The 21,138-nt window shown below is 32.7% G+C and overlaps 1 long non-coding RNA gene across 1 annotated transcript in view; it reads left to right on the top strand.

The window, feature by feature from the left end:
• Window positions 1-21,138, top strand: part of LOC131998562 (uncharacterized) — a 180,965-nt gene that overhangs the window by 101,594 nt on the left and 58,233 nt on the right. The window lies entirely within an intron of this gene.

Raw genomic sequence — 21,138 nt, 5'->3', positions numbered from 1 at the left:
ATCCGATTGGGATGAAATTTTGCACTACGTGTTTTGTTATGATATCCAACAACTGTGTCGAGTATGGTTCAAATCGGTCCATAACCTGATATAGCTGTCATATAAACCGATCTTGGGTCTTGACTTCTTGAGCCTCTGGAGGGCGCAATTCTTACCCGATTTGAATGAAATTTTGTACGACGGATGCTCTCATGACCATCAATATACGTATTTATTATGGTCTGAATTGGCTGACATTTTACACAGATCTCCAACATATAATTTAATTGTGGTCCAAACCGGAATATATCTTAATATCGCTCTAATAGCAGAGCAAATCTTTTCTTATATTTTTTTGCCTAAGAAGATTTGCCGGGAAATAAACTCGACAAATGCGATCCATGGTGGAGGGTATATAAGATTCGGCCCGGCCGAACTTAACACGCTTTTGCTTGTTTATTTTTGGGTGGTGCTTTTCGGGTAATGGAGAGGGATTTCCAGACTAATTTACATAATCTATGACAATTTCGACAAAATCGGTGCAACCGTATTTCAGTCTATACGAAACAAATAAATTTACAAACCCACATATAAATATAAACTCTTTTTACATCCTCCACCATGGGATGGGGGGTATACTTATTTCATCATTCCGTTTGTAACACATCGAAATATTGTTCTGAGACTCAACAAAATATATATATATTCTTGATCCTCTTAATATTCTGAAACGATTTAGCCATGTCTGTCTGTCGCAAGTGAAGCTAGGCGCTTGAAATTTTGCACAAATACTTCTTATTAGTGAAGGTCGTTTGGGATTATAATCGAGCCAATTCGGTTAATGTTTTGATATAGCTGCCGTATAAAACGATTTCTGAATTTGACTCCTTGAGCCTCTAGAGGATGCAATTCTTATCCAATTCAGCTAAAATGTTGTACGTTGCGTTTTGCTATGACTTCTAATAACTGCGCTTAGTATGATCCAAATAGGTTCATATCCTGATATAGCGGTCATATAACCGATTTACCGATTTGACTGCTTGAGCCTCTAAAGGATGGAATTCTCATCCGATTTTTCTGAAGTTGTGCCAGTGGCGTTTTGCTATGAATTCGAATAACCGTACCAAGTATGGCCCAAATAGATCCATAACCTGATTTATGTGGCATATAAACCAATATTCCGACTTGACTTCTTGAGCCTCTCGAGGAGGCAATTCTTATCCGATTTTGATGAAATTTTTTATGTGATGGTGACTTTCAACAACTGGCAAGTGTGGCCCATTACCTGGTATACCCGTTATACATCTCTTGGAGGTGCGATTTGCTCAGGGTTTGACTGAGATTTTGCGTATAATGTTGCCAAATAAAAGCGTGCTGAGTTCGGTCGGTTCGAATCTTATAAACCCTCCACCATGGATCGTATTCGAAGTGTTCTTTTCCTGGAATTTCTTTTTTAGACAAACAAAGGGTAAAGAAAATATTTGCTCTGCAATTGGAGCTGTATAAGTTAAGGTCCGATTCGGACCATAATTGAATTAAACGTTGGATCCATTGTGGAAAATATCAGCCAATTCGAATAAGAATTGCGCCCTTTAGAGGCTCAAATAGTAAAATTGGAAGATCGGTTTATAGGGGAGCTGTATCAGGCTATAGACCGATTCATACCATATTTGACACTTATGTTTAAGGTCATCGGAGAAGCCATTGTACAAAATTTCAGGCAAATCAGAAAATAATTGAGCTCTCTAGCAAAATTTCAGCCAAATCGGATAGGAATTGTGCCCTCTAGAGGCTCAAGGCAGATATATCAAAACATGGACCGATATGGACCATATACAGTTCAAACCGACCAACACTAACAAGAAATAGAAGGCAGCTATATCAAAACATGGACCGATATGGTTCATTTACAATCCAAACTGACAAAGTCTAACAAGAAGTATTTGTCCAAAAATTCAAGTGGTTTTGTTTACCCCTTCGAAAGTTAACAGACAGATGGACGGACGGACAGACATGGCTAGATCGACTTAATATATCATGACGACCAAAAATATATAAAGTTTATGGCATCTTAGGTGCATATTTCGAGGTGTTACAAACAGAATGACGAAATTAATACACCCCCATCCTCTGGTGGAGGGTATAATCAATCTGGCAAAGTATGATTCTTGGGCCTCTAGAGGGCGTAATTATTATCCGATCTGCCTAAAATTTTAGTAGTATTTTTATACCCTCCACCATAGTGGGGTATACTGATTTCGTCATTCTGTTTGTTACTCCTCGAAAAATTCGTCTAAGACCCCATAAGGTATATCTATTCTTGATCGTCATGACATTTTAAGCCAATCTAGCCGTATCCATCTGTCTGTAGGGCTAGACTCCGCAGCCTTGGTGCGGGGTATATAAAATTCGGCCCGGCCGAAAGTAGTAAACTCTCACTTGTTTCTATATTCCAAACTTCAGTTCTATGAAAAGTTTTCTTTAAGCGAATTTTTTTCTATTTTTATATCTATATACCGACTGTAGCGTTTCCCCAAAAACGGTCAAGTCCTCATCCTCAAAAAAAAAAAAAAAACACGCAAATCACTTGCAAAGTGTGTCAAATGCTTTGATTTGATTTCAGGCACGCTATTGCCGCAGCCATCGTATGTGGGTGTGTAAATCTTAGTTCTCGCAAAGTTGTGCTCGCTGATGGCGATACAAATTTGGAGTTCAATTGACGAGTGTACTGTATGTCACGCTACATAATGTGAGCGTTTTTTGTATTGCGAATCTTGGTTGCTTCTCCAGGGAAAGGGAAATTGTTAATCATAATGAGTAAAACAAACGAACTAACTAACATTCACTCTCATAAAATAGAGCAATACTATTGTGGTTTCTTTAACAGCTTCATGAGTTTCATTTTTAATGCTGCTGTCGCACCACCATAGAGATTTTGTGGTTTAGATTCGAATTAAAAATGGCACTTTTTTCATAAGGCTTTTTGTTGCTAATTTCCCTAGGGAAATAATGAGAATAAACATGGTGGCAAACGAAAAAAGTTTGCCATGGATTTATGAATGAATTTTTTTTTTCAGTTCTCGTTGGGTGATAATTAGCAGCAGAAAAAAGTATCGCCTTCAATGGCATTTGGAAACAAACGCTTGTTGCTAATTTCATTTTTTTTATCAAATGATGATTGTCCAGCAACGGACGGACAGGAAGTAAATATTTTTAGCTGGAGAAATAAAAAAAAAACAAGTAAAAGCGTGCTAAGTTCGGCGGGCCGAATCTTATATACCCTCCACCATGGATCGCATTTGTCGAGTTCTTTTCCCGGCATCTATTCTTAGGCAAAAAAGGATATAAGAAAAGAGTTGCTCTGCTATTACAACGATATCAAGATATGGTCCGGTTCGGACCACAATTAAATTATATGTTGGAGACCTGTGTAAAATTTCAGCAATTCGTATAAGAATTGGGCCCATTGGGGCTAACGAAGTAAAATAGAGAGAACGATTTATATGGGATCTGTATCGGACTATAGACCGATTCAGACCATAATAAACACGTTTGTTTATGGTCATGAGAGATCCGTCGTACAAAATTTCAGGCATATCGGATAATAATTGCGACCTCTAGGGGTCAAGAAGTCAAGATCCCAGATCGGTTTATATGGCAGCTATATCAGGTTATGAACCGATTTGAACCTTATTTGACACAGTTGTTGAAAGTAAAAATAAAATACGTCATGCAAAATTTCAGCCAAATCGGATAGGAATTGCGCCCTCTAAAAGCTCAAGAAGTCAAATCCCCAGATCTGTTTATATGACAGCTATATCAGGTTATGAACCGATTTCAACCATACTTGGCACAGTTGTTGGATATCATAACGAAATACTTCGTGCAAAATTGCAGCCAAATCGGATAGGAATTGCGCCCTCTAAAAGCTCAAGAAGTCAAATCCCCAGATCTGTTTATATGACAGCTATATCAGGTTATGGACCGATTTCAACCATACTTGGCACAGTTGTTGGATATCATAACGAAATACTGACCTCCCATTTGTGTGGTTTTCATCACGAGAAGCTCAGCTTGTTGTCATCAATCAGCTGAATGGAACCGCTTGTGGATCCACTATCCACAAGGACACCACTGGTTTGGTATACCTATTGAGCCCGCAACGGGATTGCTGTGAGCACCACACAGTCTGGAAATTTAAGGTTCGACCTGTGTGGTGTTCATCACGAGCTACCGGGCGCGTCCAAAGGGTGCGGATTGTGCAATGATCCATACAGGGTAGCTGCAACGGCAGTAGTGGACAATAAGCAGTATCAGGTGAAGAGTCTATGGTACGCGACATGACCAGGCAACGATTTATTGGCGCCTTTAAATAGTCAATGGCCACCATGTTCCCGCGGCAATAGGTCCTTTGGACCGGAACGAGCTAGCTCGCCTACAAGAGTTTGACGAGGATCGCCATCTCCACATGAGAATGTGGCTGCAACAACATCAACAACAACCTATGAGGCTGAATAAATAGAGATGGGCGATGCGTAAATACCCAAAAGGTTTATTGGGTAAATATCCGGGTATTTACCCGTTTATACTCAAAAGCTGGGTATTTATAATTTACAAGATATCTTGGATATAAAAATATTTTTATACCCATCACCGAAGGATGGGGGTATATTCATTTTGTCATTCCGTTTGCAACACATCGAAATACGCATTTCCGACCCTATAATGTATATATATTCTTGATCAGCATAAAAATCTAAGACGATCTAGACATGTCCGTCCGTCTGTCCGTCTGTCTGATGAAATCACGCTACAGTCTTCAAAAATAGAGATATTGAGCTGAAACTTTGCATAGATTCTTTTTTTGTCCATAACCAGGTTAAGTTCGAAGATGGGCTATATCGGACTATATCTTGATATAGCCCCCATATAGACCGATCGGCCGATTTAGGGTCTTTGGCCCATAAAAACTATATTTATCATCCTATTTTGCTGAAATTTGGGACAGTGAGTTGTGTTAGGCCCCTGGACATCGTCCGTCAATATGGCTCAGATCGGTTCAGATTTCGATATAGCTGCAATATAGACCGATCCTCCGATTTATGGTCTTAGGCTCATAAAAGCCCCATTTATTATCCGATTTTGCTGAAATTTGGGACAGTGAGTTGTGTTAGGGCCCTTGACATCCTTCGTCAATTTGGCCCAGATCGGTCCAGATTTGGATATAGCTGCCATATAGACCGATCCTACGATTTAGGGTCCTAGGCCCATAAAAGCCATATTTATTATCCGATTTTGCTGAAATTCGGGACAGTGAGTTGTGATAAGCCCTTCGACATCCTTCGTCAATTTGGCCCAGATCAGTCCAGATTTGGATATAGCTGCCATATAGACCGATCCACTGATTTAGGGTTTTAGGCCCATAAAAGCCACATTTATTACCCGATTTTGTTGAAATTTGGAACAGTGAGTAGAGTTAGGCCCTTCGACATCCCTTGTCAATTTGGTTTAAATCGGTCCATATTTGGATATAGCTGCAATATAGACCGATCTCTCGGTTAAAAGTTTTGGGCCCATAAAAGGCGCATTTATTGTCCGATGTGGCCGAAATTGGGGACAGTGGGTTAAATTAAGCCCCTCGACATACTTCTGCAATATGGCACAGATCGGTTTAGATTTGGATATAGCTGCCATATAGCCCGATCTCTCGATCTAAAGTTTTGGGGTCATAAAAGGCGCGTTAATTATCCGATGACGCCGAAATTTGGGACGGTGAGTTGTGTTAGGCCCTTCGATGTCCTTTTTAAATTTGATCCAGATCCACCTAGATCTGCCATATAGACCGATATCCCGATTTATAGTCTTGGTCCCATAAGTCGCATTTATAATCCGATTTCACTTAAATTTTACACAGTCACTTATGCTAAGCGGCTATATATAACTAAATCTATATAGCGGCTATATATAACTAAAATCCGAGTTTATGAGAACAGGAGGTCAGACTTATATACAAAGAATACGAAATCATCAAAAATTGTTTGGAAAACGTTTTTATACCCAAGATATCTGCAAAAGTATAAATACCAAAAGGTATTTACTGGGTATTTACCCAATAAATACCCAAGCGTTGGGTATTTACCCGGTAGAAACCCATCTCTATGAATTAACACAAGTAAAAGAGTCATAAGTTTGGCCGGGTCGAATCTCATATACCCTCCACCATAGATAGCATTTGTCCAGTTCTTTGTTCAGTATGTCTTTATAGGCAAACATAAGATAATAGATGAAAACTGCCATGCTATTGTAGCCATATCAGGTTTTTGATGTGGAAGACCCTAGCAGAAGTAGTTGTGCAAAAGTGCGATAAGAATTGAACCCTGTACTGATACAAGAAGTAAAATTGGCAGATCGGTTTATATCGGAGCTATATCAGGTTATGGACCGATCCAGACCATATTTTGCACGTATGTTTAAGGAAATTTCAGGTATATCTGATACAAATTGCTCTCTTTAAAAGTTCAAGAAGTCAAGATCCGGGATTGGTTTATATGGGACAAAACCCAGAAAAATAAGCGCTGCTGATATTAAATTGAAGATTTTTGACTTTTGAGTAAATCAATTCCAAATTTTTGAACTTCTGAACAACAATTGAGCGATTTGCTACATTTTATTAAACAATTTCCAATTTTTGCCATTTATTATACCCTCCACCATGGGGGGTATACTTGTTTCGTCTGTTCGTTTGTAACACCTCCATACATGGGTCTAAGATTCCGTAAATTATATATATTCTTCATCGTCATGGCATTTTAAGTCGATCTAGCCATGTCAGTCCGTCCGTCCGTCTGTCGAAAGGCCGCTAACTTTCGAAGGAGATTGGGATTGTAAATGGGTTTTCGGTTGGGATTGCAAATGGGCCAAATCGGTTCTTGTTTTAATGTAGCTGCCATATAAACCGATCTTGGGTCTTGAACTTCTTGAGCTTCTAGAGAGCGCAATTCTTATCCGATTTGGCTAAAATTTTCCACGTGGTATTTTGGTATCACATCCGATAGATGGTCTAAATCGGTTCATAACCTGATATAACTGCCATATAAACCTTGGGCTTGACTTTTTTGACAATTCTTATACGATTTGGCTCAAATTTTGCATGAAATGTGCTGAAATGACTTTGACTTTCAACATTTGTGCGAAGTATAGTCTGTATCAGTCCATAACCTGACATAGCCGCCATATAAACCGATATCCCGAATAGAGGGCGCAACTCTTATTCGATTTGGCAGAAATTTTGCACGAAGTGTATCATTTCGACTTCCAACAACTGTGTTAACTATGGTCTAAATCAGTCTATATCCTGATATAGCCACCATTTAAACCGTTCTTCCGATTAGACTTCTTGGGCTTTTAGAGGACGCAATTCTTATTCAATATGGTTGAAATTTCGCATATGTCGTTTTGGTATGACTTCTAAGTATGGTCTAAATCGGTATATAACCTGATATTGTTGCCATATAAGCCGATCCCTCAGTTTGACTTTTTTGAGCCTCTGGATGGCCCAATTATTGCTCGATTTGCCTGAAATTTTGGAGGTGGTGTTTTCTATGACTGGTGTTTTTCTATTCGAAAAAGTCATTTAAAGAACTTGACCCTTTGTAAAAATACAAAAGGCGTTATGATAGAGTGATGTACTCGCTGTATATAACAGTTGTTAGACCTATAGTATGGTGTTGGGGTCTGGTGGACGGCCTTTCAAATGTCCACCAACTGTTCCATAATCAGCCGGATAGATGGATGGCTTATTTGCGCATCAAGCACGACATCATCTGATACCACTGCTGCGAGGCTAAGGGCCACGCTGCGGTTTCTAACGCTACGATATTCTTGATACAACGCCTGATGTTCGAGGCAGTGTGAATAAGACGTTCATGAGCCGCTATTTGATTTGATCACTATTCTTGATACAACCGATTGGAACTACAATATCCTTGTTAATATAAGGTTTGTAAGTGGTTTCAGAATGGACGATCATGTGGGCTTTGGGGTGTACTCTGAAGACTAGTCATATCGAGAAGGAGTTGTCTGTTAGGCTTTTAAACGAGTTCGGACTAGTTGAGCTGTAGGACCTGGCGGGCATCTTTCTTCTTCTGTTCCAGTGGTATCACAATGGACGAAAATGTTTAAGTGTGTCTGATTGCAGATTGCCACCTAAACTTAACCTATCCCAGTATAACAGTTTCAGAACATTTGTGTTAACTGTTACAAAATTAACTGTTGTAATTTTTTAGGTTATTGGGCTTATTTAGATGTTTAACCATAGGTACTAGAAAGGACTTATTTCTTTTGTTCCTATGGTATCACAATGGACCAAAATTGTCCAAATGAGTCTGATTGTATGTCTCCACACAAACCTAACCTAAGACAGTATAACAGTTTCGGAATATTTGTGTTAACAGTTTTAAAATTACTTTAAACCTTGCTCTTGACCTATTGACTGTAGTTAATATAAACACAAATTTAAACAGAACAGGAAGAAAATATAACAGTTTCGTGATAGTTCGGATAACTGTTATAAATTGACTTTTAACTTTTCTTTCGGCCTCTTTACATTTAACAACAAATTAAACTAAAAACGCAAGCCCAAACCACAGTTTATCAGTATAACAGTTTCTAGATATCTGAGCTAAATGTTATAAAATTACTTAAAGCCTTGCTTGACTAAACAGTTTAGAATGCGTCTGTTCTGGATGCCGAACAATAGAGATATCCCACCTAAATGAGCTGGCGAGCTTGCAAGACTAGAAACAATCTTACATAAATTTTTCTGGGCAGGTGGCATATATGGTTATGCATTTAGCGATATATAATTCCGTTTTTTGAGTCACGACTTGGGGATTGTGAAAGTTTATAATTCACGGTTTCTACACAAGCTGTAAAGACATCCATAAAGGTAACACAATAAAAAATCTGCTGCTACTTTAGGTTCTCACTTCTTTAAAAAGTTGTCTGACTTAGCGGTTGTGAGTCTACTTTCAAATTGCTTCTAAAACCTAAACTTTTATAATATTACTTTAATCCTTGCCTAGACCTATTAACTATAATTAATTCAAATAAAAATGTGAACTTTAGTTAAAGCAGGTAAATATAACAGTTTCGAGATATTTCCGACAACTGTTATATAATGACTTTTGTCATTTCTTTTGGCTTGTTAATGAAATTCAAACAAAAACACAAACTCAAGCTATGGTGTGACAGTATAACAGTTTCTGGATATATGTGTTAACTGTTATAAAATGACTCAAACCATTGCCTCTTTGGCCTTGTGGCTGACATTTCAGCAAAAACTTTAACTTATTCAAATAAAAGTGTCAGTATGACAGTATAACAGTTTCCAGATGTTTGCGTTAATTGTTATAAAATGTCTGAATCTAACCTGTATATTCAGCACTTTTTTTATACCCAACACCAAAGGATTATGTGCTGACTATTAATTTAGTCATTATGTTTGCAGCACATCGAAATACCTATTTGCGATACTACAAAGTATATATATTAAAATTCAAAGACGATCTAACGATGGCCGTGTGGCTATCCGTCAAACTATCTGTCCGCCAGTTCTAATCATGTTACAAACCTTAAAAATTGAGATATTGAGCTGAATTTTAGCACAGATCCGTATTTCTGCAATACGCAAGTTAAGTTCTCGAACGGACCATACCGTATTATATTTAGACATAGATGTCATATAGAACGATCTACCGATTTAAGGTCTTGAACCCATAAAAGCCGCCTTTTTTATCCGATTTTGTCGCTACACTTTCTTAATGAATATGGTCTAAATCGGATTATATTTGGGTATAGCTGCCGTATAGACTGATCTTCGGACATAGGGTCTTCATGCTATAACGGGTGCATTTATGACCTGGCATCAGTGAAATTTGGAACAGAACAAATATAGTTCGGATCGGATGATATTTGGATATTTGATGGTTTTAAGCCTATAAACGCCTTACTTATTACCCGATTTCGCTGAAATTAAGAATAGTGAGTTGGAATAGGCCTACAAATATCCAACCGAATATATATATATATAGCCCGATCAGCCGATTTCGGGTCTTAAGCCCATAAAAGCCTCATTTATTTCTCAATTTTGCTGAAATTTTGAACAGTGAGTTGTATTGGGTTGCCCAAAAAGTAATTGCGGATTTTTCATATACTCGGCGTTGACAAATTTTTTCACAGCTTGTGACTCTGTAATTGCATTCTTTCTTCTGTCAGTTATCAGCTGTTACTTTTAGCTTGCTTTAGAATGAAAGTGTAAAAAAAGTATATTTGATTAAAATTCATTCTAAGTTTTATTAAAAATGCATTAACTTTCTTTAAAAAAATCCGCAATTACTTTTTGGGCAACCCAATATTAGAAAAAGTTGCCATATAGACCGATTAGCCTATTTAGGGTCTTAAGCCAATAACATGCACATTTATTGTCCGATATCGTCATATATACCTATTTGCCGATTTTGTGGTCTTGAGTCCAGAAAATAAATGAGGATTTATTTCTAGATTTAATTGAAAGTTGACACTGTAAGTAAAACTAAGCCACCCAATATCCAAATCGAATTTGTTTTATTACCCGATTTAGCTGAAATTTGAAACTAAGACTTGTATTAGCTTTTCGGTACCTGAATCAAATATGACCCTGAGTTAATATGGATAAAGTAGAGGTATAATAAGAAATTATCGTAAACATAGCCATGGTGGTGAATATCCAAATTCGGACTGAATAACTTTCTTTTTATTAAAAACTGTAACCTGATTACCATAAACAGACGGGCAAAGTTGGATACTTTATAGGGTCGAAAATGGATATTTCCATATGCTACAAACAGAATAACGAAATGATTATACCTCCATCTTTCGGTGATGAGTTAAAAAATGTGATTATAACTCGAATATTTCAAACCCCCACTTATTTCCAGAACAATTTTAGTTATTTCCTATTCAAAGTATTCATACCATTCCTATTTCTTCATAATAAAAATTCCTCTTTATTATGCATAAATGTCAACTGCTGCAGTTTTTCTTGTTTATTGCATTCCTTGGCAATAGCGAATGGCTTTGCTATTTCCAAGTCATATCTTTGGAATTTATAAGTTGACGACTTTATCATTTGTTTTCATTGATAACAAAACACCATAGCACACTTTTGCCGTTTTTTTTTTGTTGTTGTTGTTATTTATTATGAATTATGACTACCAACTTGGTGAAATAGCAAAGGTACAAATTCCATTTACTTTTATTTACATTATTTCAAATATTTCTCTATTCTATAAAAATTAAAACATCAAACAACGAAATTTTTTACTTGAAACATTCACTTATATACATATTGTCTTTGATAAACATCTATCAAGGTGATACTAAAAAGAGAGATAGAGGGGAAGTTGTATGGGTAGGAAGGCAATGAGAAAAATTATCTGCTTTTATTACAATTTACGAGGGGGCTCTTGGAAGTGGTAACACCTGAAGGCAGAACAATTGAAATTATTACAGAAATTGTCAGGGAATACGAGATATAGGAGCTGATATTGGTTTTGTATACCAATGATTAATAAAAACAAGTAAAAGCGTGCTAAGATCGGCGCCGCGCCGAATCTTATATACACTCCACCATGGATCGCATTTGTCGAGTTCTTTTCCCGGCATCTCTTCTTAGGCAAAAAAGAAAAGTAAAAGTACATGAGGAAGTAAATTTTTTTCATTCCTTCCAAAAGAACGGAGGCTATTTGTTAATTATGGAAAATAAATTATTTGGTGGTAAAGTATATAAAAAACTTTCTAATAGGAAGTTTTTTTTCCTCAAAATTTTTTTACTAATATTTTTTTTTGTAAAGAACTTAGTTTATTTTGCAAAATATTAGATTTTATACTCATCAAAACAAAAAAAAAAAGGTAAAAAGGCGTTAAGTTCGGCCGGGCCGAACTTTGGATAACCACCACCTCGGATATATATGTAAACCACCTTTCATCAAAATCCGGTGCAAAACTCATACCTTATGCCCCACAGCAGCTATATCAATATATGTTCCGATTTGGACCAAATACTAATAAGTAAAATTCATTGTTCAATTGTATATAACAAAATATTGGTCTTTTTAGTAGCTATATATTAAAATAAACCGATCTGTGTCAAATTTCAGTGCAATCGGATCAAAAAAGCGCCTTTTATGGGGCCAAGACTTTAAATCGAGAGATCGGTCCATATGACAGCTATAAGCAAATCGATCTAGACCAAATTGCAGAAATATGTGGAGGGGCTTAACTTAGCTCTTTGTCCCAAATTTCGGCATCATCGGACAATAAATGCGCATTTTATGGCCCCAAAACCTAAAACCGAGAGATCGGTCTATATGGCAGCTATATCCAAATCTGAACCGATCTGAGCCATATTGACGGAGGATGTCGATTTGCATATAGCTCCCATATAAACAGATCTCCCGATTTGACTTCTTGAGCCCCTGAAAGCCGCAATTTTTGTCCGATTTAGCTGAAACTTTGCAAGTGGTGTTTTGTTTTGGATCCTAACAACTATGCCAAGTACGGTCAAAATCGGTCTATAATCTGATATAGCTCGCATATAAACCGATCTCCCGATTTGACTTCTTGAGCCCCTGGAAGCCGCAATTTTCATCCGATTCGGCAGAAATTTTGTACATTGTGTTTTATTCTGATTTCCAACAACTGTGCGGAGTACGATCCAAATCGGTCAAGAACCTCATATAGCTCTTATATAAACCCATCTCCCGATTTGAATTCTTGAGCCCCTGGAAGCCGCAATTTTTGTCCGATTTGGCTGAAATTCTGCGTGTAGTGTTGAGTTCTTTAGTCCCCGGAAGCCGCAATTTTGTTCAGATTTTTCTGAAATTTTGCACATAGTGTTCGGTTATGACTTCCAACCGGCCAAATCTTTCTCGGGAGTTGCTTAACCCACCCCCAAGAGGTCTTTCAACGCTTATGATCAAACCTGTACTCCATGACTGACATTTAATCCAATATCTTAACTATGAAATTTCACCAGCTTGTCAAATGTGTGCAAAGTCAGCGATCTGCTGCTATTGATATATTCTCTTTCAGCCAATTCGTCAATAAATGCTTAATGACTTCTTATTTTTTACCATGAAATCAGCCATCGAAAATTGTTTGCTATCACAATTTTGATTTGTTGCATGCGAAAAACAAAACCGCAAATATAAGAGCCAAAATAAAAAATAAAAAAAAAACAAAATCAATATAGGTGGCATAAATTGTGGCATTTTTATTTATCATTTGCTTTGAAGTTTCAGTAACGCACAGCCATAATTCATAGGCGATAATTTCTTTTCCATAGATTTTGCACAAATTTTAGCACTTTTCGCACCCAAAACAATATGTTTTTTGTTTTTGTTTTAAATTAAATGTAAAATGGACTATAAAAACAATGCTCCATGCTCATAATCATAGTTGTTGTTGTGTCTACATGATTAAAAAGAAATAAACGACGAAAAAAAATTCTGAGAAAAAGTTTGAAATCAAATAAGACAAATGTTCAGCTATAATAAATTATGTTAATGCAAAACAACATCTGAAGAGGTAGACATATATTAAACCAGTGAGGAAGGCCAAAATTCGGGCGGTGCCGACTGTATAATACCCTTCACCTACCCTATAAGTACAATGTGGGAACAATATAGCCAATTCTGAACCAATTTTGTTGGACCTCGGCGGATGTTTTCAGATGCGTTACTGAACAATCCGTATCAAATTTCGAGCAAATATGGTCAAACTGTAAAAATGACGGTTGACAAATGACAACATTATTGCAAATTGCCCAAAATCTGACGAACATATTTATGAGAGCTATATCTAAATTTGTACCGATTTCGAGCAAACTTCTCAGATGATTGTGCACAAATACTTCTTATTAGTGTAGGTCAGTTCAGATTGTAAATGGGCCGAATCGGTCCTTGTTTTGATATTGCTGCCATATAAGACGATCTTAGATTTTGACTTCTTGAACTTTTAGAGAGCACAATTCTTATCCAAATTGGCTGAAATTTAGCACGTGGTGTTTTGGTATCGCTTCCGACAACTATGCCAGGTGTGGTGTCAATCGGTTCATAACCTGATATAGCTGACATATAAACCGACCTTGGGTCTTGACTTCTTGAGCTTCTACAGAGCTCAAATCTTTTCCGATTTGGCTGAAATTTAGCACGTTGTGTTTTGGTATCGCTTTCGACAACTTTGCCAGTTATAGTGTAAATTGGTTCATAACCTGATATAGCTACCATTTAAACCGATCTTGGGTCCTGATTTCTTGAGCCTCTAGAGGGGGCAATTCTTATCCGATTGGAATGAAATTTTGCACGACATGTTTCGCTATGACTTCCAATAACTGTACCAAGTATGGCCAAAATCGGTCCATAACCTGATATAGCTGTCATATAAACCGATCTGGGGACATTTTTTACGACGGATCCTCTCATGACCTTCAACATACGTGTTTATTTTGGTCTGAGTCGGTCTATAGCCGGATACAGCTCGAATATAAATCGATCTCTCTAATTTACTTTACATTTTACACAGGTCGCCAACATATAATTTAATTGTGGTCGGAATTGGACCATATCTTGATATCGCTCTAGCAGAGCAAATATTTTTTTTATTCTTTTTTTGCCTAACAAGAGATACCGGGAAAGGAACTCGACAAATGCGAACTATGGTGAAGGGTATATAAGGTTCGGCCGGGCCGAACTTAGCACGCTTTTACTTGTTCTATTTAAAAAAGTCATTCAAAGAACTTGACAAATGCGATCCATGGTGGAGTTTATATAAGATTCGGCCTGGTCGATCTTAGCACGCTTTAACTTGTTTATTATACCCACTCCCGTAGCATAGGAGGTATATTCTTTTAGTCATTTCGTTTGCAACACATCGAAACATCAATTTCCGACCCTAAAAAGTATATATATTTCGGATCGGCGTTAAATTGAGCGATGTCCGTGTTTCACTCTACAGCCTTTTAAAAGTTAGATATTGAGCTGAAATTTGGCACAAATATGTCCTTTTGATGCACGCTGGTTGAGTTCTTAAACGGACCAAATCGGACCATATTTGGATATAGCTGCTATACAGACCGATCTGCCGATAAAAGGTCCAATGGCCGTTAAATTTTTATTTATTGCACGATTTTGCTGAAATTTAAAATCCTGGGTGATTTTAAGCCTCCCGACATCTGACCTAAATATGGTTCAGATCGATCTATATTTAGCTATAGCTGCCATATAGACCAATATGCCGATAAAGGTCCGAAGCCCATAAGAGCTTTATTTATTACCCGGTTTCGCTGAAATTTGAAACAGTGAGTTGTTTTTAGCTTACCGACATCCGCCCCAAATATAGGTCAGAGCAGACTATGTAGATATAGCTGCCATATAGAACGATCTTTCTTTAATTGAATTGAATTGAATTGAATTGAATTGAATTGAATTGAATTGAATTGAATTGAATTGAATTGAATTGAATTGAATTGAATTGAATTGAATTGAATTGAATTGAATTGAATTGAATTGAATTGAATTGAATTGAATTGAATTGAATTGAATTGAATTGAATTGAATTGAATTGAATTGAATTGAATTGAATTGAATTGAATTGAATTGAATTGAATTGAATTGAATTGAATTGAATTGAATTGAATTGAATTGAATTGAATTGAATTGAATTGAATTGAATTGAATTGAATTGAATTGAATTGAATTGAATTGAATTGAATTGAATTGAATTGAATTGAATTGAATTGAATTGAATTGAATTGAATTGAATTGAATTGAATTGAATTGAATTGAATTGAATTGAATTGAATTGAATTGAATTGAATTGAATTGAATTGAATTGAATTGAATTGAATTGAATTGAATTGAATTGAATTGAATTGAATTGAATTGAATTGAATTGAATTGAATTGAATTGAATTGAATTGAATTGAATTGAATTGAATTGAATTGAATTGAATTGAATTGAATTGAATTGAATTGAATTGAATTGAATTGAATTGAATTGAATTGAATTGAATTGAATTGAATTGAATTGAATTGAATTGAATTGAATTGAATTGAATTGAATTGAATTGAATTGAATTGAATTGAATTGAATTGAATTGAATTGAATTGAATTGAATTGAATTGAATTGAATTGAATTGAATTGAATTGAATTGAATTGAATTGAATTGAATTGAATTGAATTGAATTGAATTGAATTGAATTGAATTGAATTGAATTGAATTGAATTGAATTGAATTGAATTGAATTGAATTGAATTGAATTGAATTGAATTGAATTGAATTGAATTGAATTGAATTGAATTGAATTGAATTGAATTGAATTGAATTGAATTGAATTGAATTGAATTGAATTGAATTGAATTGAATTGAATTGAATTGAATTGAATTGAATTGAATTGAATTGAATTGAATTGAATTGAATTGAATTGAATTGAATTGAATTGAATTGAATTGAATTGAATTGAATTGAATTGAATTGAATTGAATTGAATTGAATTGAATTGAATTGAATTGAATTGAATTGAATTGAATTGAATTGAATTGAATTGAATTGAATTGAATTGAATTGAATTGAATTGAATTGAATTGAATTGAATTGAATTGAATTGAATTGAATTGAATTGAATTGAATTGAATTGAATTGAATTGAATTGAATTGAATTGAATTGAATTGAATTGAATTGAATTGAATTGAATTGAATTGAATTGAATTGAATTGAATTGAATTGAATTGAATTGAATTGAATTGAATTGAATTGAATTGAATTGAATTGAATTGAATTGAATTGAATTGAATTGAATTGAATTGAATTGAATTGAATTGAATTGAATTGAATTGAATTGAATTGAATTGAATTGAATTGAATTGAATTGAATTGAATTGAATTGAATTGAATTGAATTGAATTGAATTGAATTGAATTGAATTGAATTGAATTGAATTGAATTGAATTGAATTGAATTGAATTGAATTGAATTGAATTGAATTGAATTGAATTGAATTGAATTGAATTGAATTGAATTGAATTGAATTGAATTGAATTGAATTGAATTGAATTGAATTGAATTGAATTGAATTGAATTGAATTGAATTGAATTGAATTGAATTGAATTGAATTGAATTGAATTGAATTGAATTGAATTGAATTGAATTGAATTGAATTGAATTGAATTGAATTGAATTGAATTGAATTGAATTGAATTGAATTGAATTGAATTGAATTGAATTGAATTGAATTGAATTGAATTGAATTGAATTGAATTGAATTGAATTGAATTGAATTGAATTGAATTGAATTGAATTGAATTGAATTGAATTGAATTGAATTGAATTGAATTGAATTGAATTGAATTGAATTGAATTGAATTGAATTGAATTGAATTGAATTGAATTGAATTGAATTGAATTGAATTGAATTGAATTGAATTGAATTGAATTGAATTGAATTGAATTGAATTGAATTGAATTGAATTGAATTGAATTGAATTGAATTGAATTGAATTGAATTGAATTGAATTGAATTGAATTGAATTGAATTGAATTGAATTGAATTGAATTGAATTGAATTGAATTGAATTGAATTGAATTGAATTGAATTGAATTGAATTGAATTGAATTGAATTGAATTGAATTGAATTGAATTGAATTGAATTGAATTGAATTGAATTGAATTGAATTGAATTGAATTGAATTGAATTGAATTGAATTGAATTGAATTGAATTGAATTGAATTGAATTGAATTGAATTGAATTGAATTGAATTGAATTGAATTGAATTGAATTGAATTGAATTGAATTGAATTGAATTGAATTGAATTGAATTGAATTGAATTGAATTGAATTGAATTGAATTGAATTGAATTGAATTGAATTGAATTGAATTGAATTGAATTGAATTGAATTGAATTGAATTGAATTGAATTGAATTGAATTGAATTGAATTGAATTGAATTGAATTGAATTGAATTGAATTGAATTGAATTGAATTGAATTGAATTGAATTGAATTGAATTGAATTGAATTGAATTGAATTGAATTGAATTGAATTGAATTGAATTGAATTGAATTGAATTGAATTGAATTGAATTGAATTGAATTGAATTGAATTGAATTGAATTGAATTGAATTGAATTGAATTGAATTGAATTGAATTGAATTGAATTGAATTGAATTGAATTGAATTGAATTGAATTGAATTGAATTGAATTGAATTGAATTGAATTGAATTGAATTGAATTGAATTGAATTGAATTGAATTGAATTGAATTGAATTGAATTGAATTGAATTGAATTGAATTGAATTGAATTGAATTGAATTGAATTGAATTGAATTGAATTGAATTGAATTGAATTGAATTGAATTGAATTGAATTGAATTGAATTGAATTGAATTGAATTGAATTGAATTGAATTGAATTGAATTGAATTGAATTGAATTGAATTGAATTGAATTGAATTGAATTGAATTGAATTGAATTGAATTGAATTGAATTGAATTGAATTGAATTGAATTGAATTGAATTGAATTGAATTGAATTGAATTGAATTGAATTGAATTGAATTGAATTGAATTGAATTGAATTGAATTGAATTGAATTGAATTGAATTGAATTGAATTGAATTGAATTGAATTGAATTGAATTGAATTGAATTGAATTGAATTGAATTGAATTGAATTGAATTGAATTGAATTGAATTGAATTGAATTGAATTGAATTGAATTGAATTGAATTGAATTGAATTGAATTGAATTGAATTGAATTGAATTGAATTGAATTGAATTGAATTGAATTGAATTGAATTGAATTGAATTGAATTGAATTGAATTGAATTGAATTGAATTGAATTGAATTGAATTGAATTGAATTGAATTGAATTGAATTGAATTGAATTGAATTGAATTGAATTGAATTGAATTGAATTGAATTGAATTGAATTGAATTGAATTGAATTGAATTGAATTGAATTGAATTGAATTGAATTGAATTGAATTGAATTGAATTGAATTGAATTGAATTGAATTGAATTGAATTGAATTGAATTGAATTGAATTGAATTGAATTGAATTGAATTGAATTGAATTGAATTGAATTGAATTGAATTGAATTGAATTGAATTGAATTGAATTGAATTGAATTGAATTGAATTGAATTGAATTGAATTGAATTGAATTGAATTGAATTGAATTGAATTGAATTGAATTGAATTGAATTGAATTGAATTGAATTGAATTGAATTGAATTGAATTGAATTGAATTGAATTGAATTGAATTGAATTGAATTGAATTGAATTGAATTGAATTGAATTGAATTGAATTGAATTGAATTGAATTGAATTGAATTGAATTGAATTGAATTGAATTGAATTGAATTGAATTGAATTGAATTGAATTGAATTGAATTGAATTGAATTGAATTGAATTGAATTGAATTGAATTGAATTGAATTGAATTGAATTGAATTGAATTGAATTGAATTGAATTGAATTGAATTGAATTGAATTGAATTGAATTGAATTGAATTGAATTGAATTGAATTGAATTGAATTGAATTGAATTGAATTGAATTGAATTGAATTGAATTGAATTGAATTGAATTGAATTGAATTGAATTGAATTGAATTGAATTGAATTGAATTGAATTGAATTGAATTGAATTGAATTGAATTGAATTGAATTGAATTGAATTGAATTGAATTGAATTGAATTGAATTGAATTGAATTGAATTGAATTGAATTGAATTGAATTGAATTGAATTGAATTGAATTGAATTGAATTGAATTGAATTGAATTGAATTGAATTGAATTGAATTGAATTGAATTGAATTGAATTGAATTGAATTGAATTGAATTGAATTGAATTGAATTGAATTGAATTGAATTGAATTGAATTGAATTGAATTGAATTGAATTGAATTGAATTGAATTGAATTGAATTGAATTGAATTGAATTGAATTGAATTGAATTGAATTGAATTGAATTGAATTGAATTGAATTGAATTGAATTGAATTGAATTGAATTGAATTGAATTGAATTGAATTGAATTGAATTGAATTGAATTGAATTGAATTGAATTGAATTGAATTGAATTGAATTGAATTGAATTGAATTGAATTGAATTGAATTGAATTGAATTGAATTGAATTGAATTGAATTGAATTGAATTGAATTGAATTGAATTGAATTGAATTGAATTGAATTGAATTGAATTGAATTGAATTGAATTGAATTGAATTGAATTGAATTGAATTGAATTGAATTGAATTGAATTGAATTGAATTGAATTGAATTGAATTGAATTGAATTGAATTGAATTGAATTGAATTGAATTGAATTGAATTGAATTGAATTGAATTGAATTGAATTGAATTGAATTGAATTGAATTGAATTGAATTGAATTGAATTGAATTGAATTGAATTGAATTGAATTGAATTGAATTGAATTGAATTGAATTGAATTGAATTGAATTGAATTGAATTGAATTGAATTGAATTGAATTGAATTGAATTGAATTGAATTGAATTGAATTGAATTGAATTGAATTGAATTGAATTGAATTGAATTGAATTGAATTGAATTGAATTGAATTGAATTGAATTGAATTGAATTGAATTGAATTGAATTGAATTGAATTGAATTGAATTGAATTGAATTGAATTGAATTGAATTGAATTGAATTGAATTGAATTGAATTGAATTGAATTGAATTGAATTGAATTGAATTGAATTGAATTGAATTGAATTGAATTGAATTGAATTGAATTGAATTGAATTGAATTGAATTGAATTGAATTGAATTGAATTGAATTGAATTGAATTGAATTGAATTGAATTGAATTGAATTGAATTGAATTGAATTGAATTGAATTGAATTGAATTGAATTGAATTGAATTGAATTGAATTGAATTGAATTGAATTGAATTGAATTGAATTGAATTGAATTGAATTGAATTGAATTGAATTGAATTGAATTGAATTGAATTGAATTGAATTGAATTGAATTGAATTGAATTGAATTGAATTGAATTGAATTGAATTGAATTGAATTGAATTGA

This window comes from Stomoxys calcitrans, chromosome 1 (genome assembly GCF_963082655.1).
Source record: "Stomoxys calcitrans chromosome 1, idStoCalc2.1, whole genome shotgun sequence".
NCBI classification, from domain to species: Eukaryota; Metazoa; Arthropoda; class Insecta; order Diptera; family Muscidae; genus Stomoxys; species Stomoxys calcitrans.
The sequence above is the reverse complement of the archived record's forward strand: the minus strand, read 5'-3'. Positions and strand labels throughout refer to the sequence as shown.